At 37.6% G+C, this 7,051-nt stretch overlaps 1 long non-coding RNA gene across 1 annotated transcript in view; it reads left to right on the top strand.

The window, feature by feature from the left end:
• Nucleotides 1-671: 671 nt before the first annotated feature.
• LOC110284419 overlaps nucleotides 672-7,051 on the top strand; it is a 31,818-nt gene continuing 25,438 nt past the window's right edge. The window contains exon 1 of the long non-coding RNA XR_002376929.1: nucleotides 672-938. This is a non-coding gene — a long non-coding RNA (uncharacterized LOC110284419). The remainder of the gene's footprint in view (nucleotides 939-7,051) is intronic.

Genomic DNA, 7,051 nt, shown 5'->3' on the forward strand with positions numbered 1-7,051 from the left:
TCCTCTGATCTCTATGCCTTCACCATGGTCTGGGGTGCCCCCCTCATGCATCATGTGCACCATACATGTAATAAAAATACAAACGAATTAAAATAAAAACTTGTCCATGGATGTCATAGGGAAACACTATTCACATAGGTAAACATATGGAAAAACACATATAAAATATTACAGTGTAAGATATTATATTTAGTTCTCTTTGGAAGTTGTTCTTGTATTTCTAATCTTTGCCAGCACAAGTGATGTTTCTGAGCATGCAGGCAACAGTTTTTGTATATCTTTGTGTCCATCTCTTGGTAACTTAGAAGAGATTTGATGGTCACAATATGCAATTATTAGGCACCAATGACACATTTCTCACCGCCTCCTGTTCTTTCTTCCTCTCTCTCTCTCTCTCTCTCTCTCTCTCTCTCTCTCTCTCTCTGTGTGTGTGTGTGTGTGTGTGTGTCTGTCTGTCTGTCTGTCTCTCTCTCTCTCTCTCTTTCTTACTGTTTTTTTTTTTAAATTTGAGATTAAGTCTTACAGTGTCTGCCTGGTTAGCCTAGAACTCCTGCCACATAGACCAGGCTTACCTTGAACTCTCAGAAATCCTTCTGCCTATGCCTCCCTCCTCCCCCCCGCCCCCCTAGGAATGGGATGAAAGATATATGACACCACACCCAGCTTCCTGAAGACTGCTTTCTCAAGTGGCTTACTGTTTCCACTCAGGGATGGTGGAGCTCTTCTTCTCACTGCTTCTTCTCATGTTTTTTCATGCTCTGGCCTAATGTCTTGGTGGCATTAGCCTAGCACAAGTTCAGTTGCACTGCAGGTCCCTCATACAATTGAAACACTGCTTCCAGATCTGGATTTTCTTCTGCTCTGCCAGGGGTTGTTCACATTCTCTCAAGGTTGTTACTACTGTTTTACCTTTTTCGATTTGATAATTTTGGAAACCTGTGAGTAGCAATTGTATCCATACATTGTTAAATGTTTGGGCATTATTTGTCTCCCAACGTTTTGTCTCCTAAGTCTCTGATGATGTCTTGGTTGTAAAGAATTTTAAAACTTTTATCATGTTAAAGTGTGTGTGTGTGTGTGTNTGTTTGTGTGTTTCTAGAGACCGAACATAGGCAAAATGCACAGTAGATAAGTATCCTACCATTGAGCTCTATCCCTAGCCTATATTTCCTGTTTTTAAAAAGCATCTTAAATTTTAAAAAAAAGATATTCTTATAGTTTTAAACTCTCCATTAATTTGTTCTTCTATCCATCAGATCTTTATAGAAATGTTAAGTGAAAGTCTAATTCTGTTATCCATTTGTTGCTTTTTTTTTTTGAATCTTTGTCACGTTTCTGTCATTTGAAATGCCACATTTATCATAAAATTGTTCCCATACACAGCCTGCTCCCAGGCTGCCCATTATGATTATGAGCCATGCGTTTACACATGCACCAAGAGCATGCAGTAATATTAAGGTATTTTTTGATAGTTCAAAGATTATTTGTTCTTTCTTGGTTTAGTTTTTTAAATGTCTTTGAACTAATGATATTTGGCTTTTCTAAGATATGAACTTATTAATTTATTAATATCTACATAAAACTTTTTGGAACTTTGGTTAGGATTGCATTAGATGTATAGCTTTTTGTAGAAATGAATATTTAAAAGGATAAACACTTCAATGTGTTAGATTTCCTCATTATTCTTTCAGTATGTTTGACATTTCTTGTTAGAGTTATTCATATATATTTCATAGATGTTTTTGCGGATTCTTTTTCATCACATTTTAATTGGTTATTCTTGGAAAGCAGTTGATATTCATTTTCTTGATTCTCCTCTCTTCTGTCTTCCTCACTTGTTTTTCTCTCTTCCCCACCCCTCCTCTCTCTTTGTGACACAAGGTCTCATTATATAGTCTAATCCTCTAACTTCTTGACTCATATAGGCTCTTCCTACAGGCTGGGATTGCAGGCAGACACCTGGCTCAAGGGTCCTGCTCAAGTACAGGTGACAGTTCACAATAGCTAGAAACCTGAAGCACACTGCACAGCCTGAGACAGCTCACTAGTTAGAGAGAATCCTGTCCCAGTGGCCCAGTTGTTCGGAGTCTCTCCCAGGCAGCTCAGGTTGTTCCAGGCAGGTTTTACTATTTATATACTCTTTGGAAATAAGGTTGCAATATAGAGTGGGGAGGGCAGAGGCAGGAGGTGTAGCAAATATATTCAGTTTTAGGGACTTCCTGAAGTTATTTGTGAGTTGTTTACTTCTTGTCTTAGTGGCTTTTCCTCTAGTATTTCACCTCCCCTTAAGACAACATGTTGTTTTATTTCCTTGAAAACATAATGTCTTAAATAAGATGTTTCACTACAAAATAGATGGTTTTAATCTTGGAGGAAACTGTTAAACAATGAGAAATTACTAACTTCCTCTTTTATTGCAAATTTAGTTTCTTGCCCCCAACATTTTGGGTCATGTAAGTCTATAGTTAATTGTGTGCAAAGTCCAAGTTTATTCTCTTCCTTTCTGATAGCAATAAGTCTACATTGTTTCCATATTTCCTTGTGTAAGTCTTTGAATATATTAATGACAACCAGTGGTGGCCATAGACAGTTTTATTTGCATTTTAAGATGGATACTCAGTAGATCTGGGTGTAGCCAGATATGTAAGCAGGTAAAACAAAAAAAAATGCAAAACAGAACAAAAACAAACAAACAAACAAAAACAACAAGAAAAACAAAAAGCCAAATAAACAGGAAACTGAGAGTTGGCAAGATGGCTCAGTGGGTAAGGGTATGTGCCATTCAACTCTGACAACCTGAGTTCTACCCTTGCAACTCATAGCGGAAATGCAGAATAAAGTCATGTATGCCATGTAATAAAAATAGTGAATGAAATATGATTTTTAAAATGCAGGTAGATACCACCAAGATGAAGATAAAAATTGAGCCACAGGACACCTTTGTTGCAATACATTAGTGCAATACACACTCAGTACATGGGACCAGTGATCATGTAAGTGCACATTTTGAACTGGCACACATGGCACACACACACTGCAAGTCTTCTCACTTTGGAAGGAAAAAACTTGGTTATTCAAACCTTTTAGTCTAAATGCCTATGCACAATTATATTCAGGGCTACTTTCTTTCTCATAATCAAAATCACACTTCCCGTTACTTTTCTGTCGGATCTTAATAGCTGAGGGCCATGGATAACCTGTGATTTGCCCTTTTCTGTAGTCTTAGTCTCACGGAAAGCCTTGGTTCTAACGAGAAAGTGAAGAACTTCAATTTCTCTACCAGATATGTTTAGATTTACATTGTACTTTCTTGCTGCATACTATGGCCTACAGATGTTCATAGGTTTGCTACAAATACATTTTAGTAATTCCTAAAATATGCTCTGTCTGTCTCTAAACAGACGCATCTGAGCAACTCTTGTGGGTATAGATTATCTTCTGCTGCAGCAGTCAGAATGAAGTAAGCTCTTATTTCCCCCCCTGGAATTTGTAAGAGGATATATAGTACCACTTGTTATAGCAAGCTGGAACTGTTAGAATTTGATATTTGAGTCAGTACTTCTAGTAGTCAGTAACACACATGTTTTTCTTGCTTGGATCATTTAATGGCTATCTTGTAAAATACACACAGAAAAACCGAGCCCTGCTCAGTATGGTACTTTTTCTTACGTCATGTTTCAATCATAGGCTAGACTTTATCAAAGCACATCATTATAAAAGTCTATAGGAAAGGTGCTCCCATGACATGTAGTGACCTGTTACAAGGGAGGCCTCCGCAGTTTAAATGTGTGCTGCTTTCTAATCTTGCAATGGGAATTCTCTCTTTCAGAAAGGTGGAAATTTACTTGGGGGAAGGAAGAAGAGCTTAGCTTACTTAAAATCAACTGTATTAATTCAGCAAGGTATCCTGGGTTGGCTCTGGAGACAGTCAACAGTGATATTAGTTTAAATGAATCAACAAGGAGCATATGGATAAATTAGTGACAGGATATCAAATGTTAGCTTCTTTGACAACTGTGCCAAGCTTATGTATAATATAAGCAAGGAACATCCGGGGAAAATGCATATGGAACGTCTCTGGGTTATCTTTTCTGCTATTCCATAAATCTAAAATAATCTCCCAAAGAAAAAGAATTTGGGGGCTGGAGAGATGGATCAGCTGTTAAAGGCTAGACTCACAACCAAAAAATATAAGGAAAAGAATTTTGACCAATTTAGGTTGAGATTTGGATAGAAGCCACTCTCAGCTTTAATAGAGCTAGGATTTTAGTGTTTAGTAGTTGGTACTAGGGCTCTGTTGACCACTGTCTCAGTATTTCATAAAAGCTTAAGGATTTTGTATTCAATAGCTTGTGATATTTTCCCCTCCAGATAGAAGGGGTTAAGGTGTGTGTGTGTGTGTGTGTGTGTGTGTGTGTATGTGTGTGTGTGTGTGTATCTGCGTACATGCATGCATATACATATAAATCGTGTTGCAGCTTAGCTACGTGATGAAGCTGCAGAAATAACGCTCATGAGTGAGTAGTACAATATACTGGATATTGTTTACATGACAAGTTCTATGATAAAAGCTTTATAAATATGATTTATAAAGTATAAAAATTTATAAAGTATGGATTGCATTCCGTACCTCCAGCAACCTTACAAATTGGGTGCTGTTAGTAGCCCTGTTTAAAAACGAGGAAGCAGGTTCAGAAAAATGGACCACTTTCCCAGTTCATCCATCTCTGTAGTACAAACACAGGCTTGATGGACATCAGAGACCATGGGCTCCAGTGCTATTCAATTATATTTATTTGTGATGCTGACGATGTGACTGAAGTAATTTATAAAAAAGCAATATTGACGTTTAATTTAATTGTCTGCTTGTTAGGGTCATAAAATTCTAACGGCACCATTTAGTAAGTCCATGCCTTGCCTATCTAGCATCCATTTATTCCATTTACACAATGGAAATAAAATTTTACAAGTTAGTAATGGCAATTAGACACCACCATGTGCTATAAATGACCTACTACATCACGATGTTCTCTAAGCTGCAACTGTGGGCATTTTGTTGTTGAGAAAGGTGTCTCATTTTGCGATCAAACTCATCATGGAGTTCTGACTTATGATCCTCCTGCTTCAGGACAGGGATAGCAACTATGCGCAACCAATCCCAGCTGGGAGATCACTAATTAATCCAAAATTCTTTCCTCAGCCCTATATTATCATTGATTTCCTAGTGGATCTTGAGACATCATCTTTAAGTTTCTAGTTTGGTTTATACTTCTAACGCTAATGGAAGCATATATTTAATAATGACATTAAAGACATTTATTTACAGAGTACCAGAATCCACTACAAAATGAAAATACAGATACATACATGTAGTTACAGATCCATGCACATATAGGGAGATCAGTCTGTATTCATGTAATTCTCACACTCATCTGACAAGGTAGAGGTACCTCCATTATTATGCAATTTTAAAGACGAGGAATCCGGGTAGACAATGAAATAGCAGGCCCCCACGAAAAGATGGTTTCTGACCTTGCTCAAGCTGACTGCAGACTCATTGCTCATGTCAATGATTCACAATTTCGCCTTTAAATCTGCTTTAATGAGGATGTTTGCAATGTACTTTAAAAGTCACTGACATTTGCTGTGCACGTTATGTTACTGATGTGTTTTTGTGTAGTAAAGTCAAAACACAACATCCTACCACATTAACAGGGATCACACATTCCTAATGAGGGGAGTGTTGTTAAAATGCCCACCCGACTCAAGCTGAGGACATTTAGAATATTATTTTTTTACTTTAAAAAAATAGCTATACTGTTTAATTCAGATAATGTGAGAAGCATTCACTGATGTCTCTCCAGGTAAATTGGTTCCTTATGGATATCCTGCCACTATCTAAGAGTTATCAACCCATACAATGTATTCTAGACTTACTCTTGATTGAGGTGACAGCTGTTAACCTGACATTTTGAATATTCTCCCTTGAGATATGCATCTGAAAGAGGCTGGGAATTTGAGAGACTGTTTCCTGGGTCATCATTAATTTAGGTTCTTAGGAATGCTTTCAAATGTAGTCATAAGAGTTAACAGGGTGTGGCCTGAATCCCATGAACTTGAGAGCTTATCAGGGCTGTTTATGATTTTTTTTGTCTTTTTCCAAAAGGTGGTAAAAGGTGGGAGGAAACAACTATTAAAGTGCAGATATAAAATGCTTCATACTTTGGCGAGAGCTTCAGCTGGCAAGTGTGCAAGCTGCTATTTGTGGAGCCTGAGGCCAACACTATGTGATCTGCGAACAGTTCTAGTTTTTAGTTGTATTTCTAGCACCCTCAACAGATAACAATGTTCTTATTGATTCCTGACTTGTTTTATTTGACCCAGTAGGAGAATCTATAAGTTTTGACTAGCAATGCAATCTTGGTTTTCAGTCATGTCATGGATGGCTTTTACTTAATTGGTCTTTTATTTATTTAATTCAAGAAATAAACATCTCTATTCTTACTATTCAAATCAAAAGCTAAGGTCTTGATAATAATCTGAAATAAGCCACGCAGTGATGGCCATCTTCCGTGGCCATTGCGCTGGAAGTGAATGTCACTTTGAACACCTTCATACGCATCCCTCACTTTTCCTCTGTGGATTTGTTTCAATCTTTTCTCTTAAAAAATATTATCCTTCAAGCTGTTCACTGTGCTGTTGAGGCATCTTTTATTCATGATGCAGTGTTTTATTTGTTCTGCAAGCTACAAATTCTACACACAATTGTTTTCATTTACCTTGTCCTGTTTGAGTTACTGTTGGGTTAAATTTCCCCCAGTGTGAACAAACACTGGTGTCACATATTTTCTTTCATTTCACATATGCACGTGTTTTCTTTAGCGTGTGTAAGTAGGTGGGCAATGGCCAGGTTGTAAGCGATGTGTATTCAACTGCACAGGAAACCTATTTCCTAAAGCGAGCACAGCAGTTTATATACCTGTGAAAGACCCACAACGTGAGGACTCCCCCACGTTCTGACTCAGGAGAGGCGACACCCCAAAATCACCCA

The sequence above is a fragment of the Mus caroli genome, chromosome 18 (assembly GCF_900094665.2).
Source record: "Mus caroli chromosome 18, CAROLI_EIJ_v1.1, whole genome shotgun sequence".
NCBI classification, from domain to species: Eukaryota; Metazoa; Chordata; class Mammalia; order Rodentia; family Muridae; genus Mus; species Mus caroli.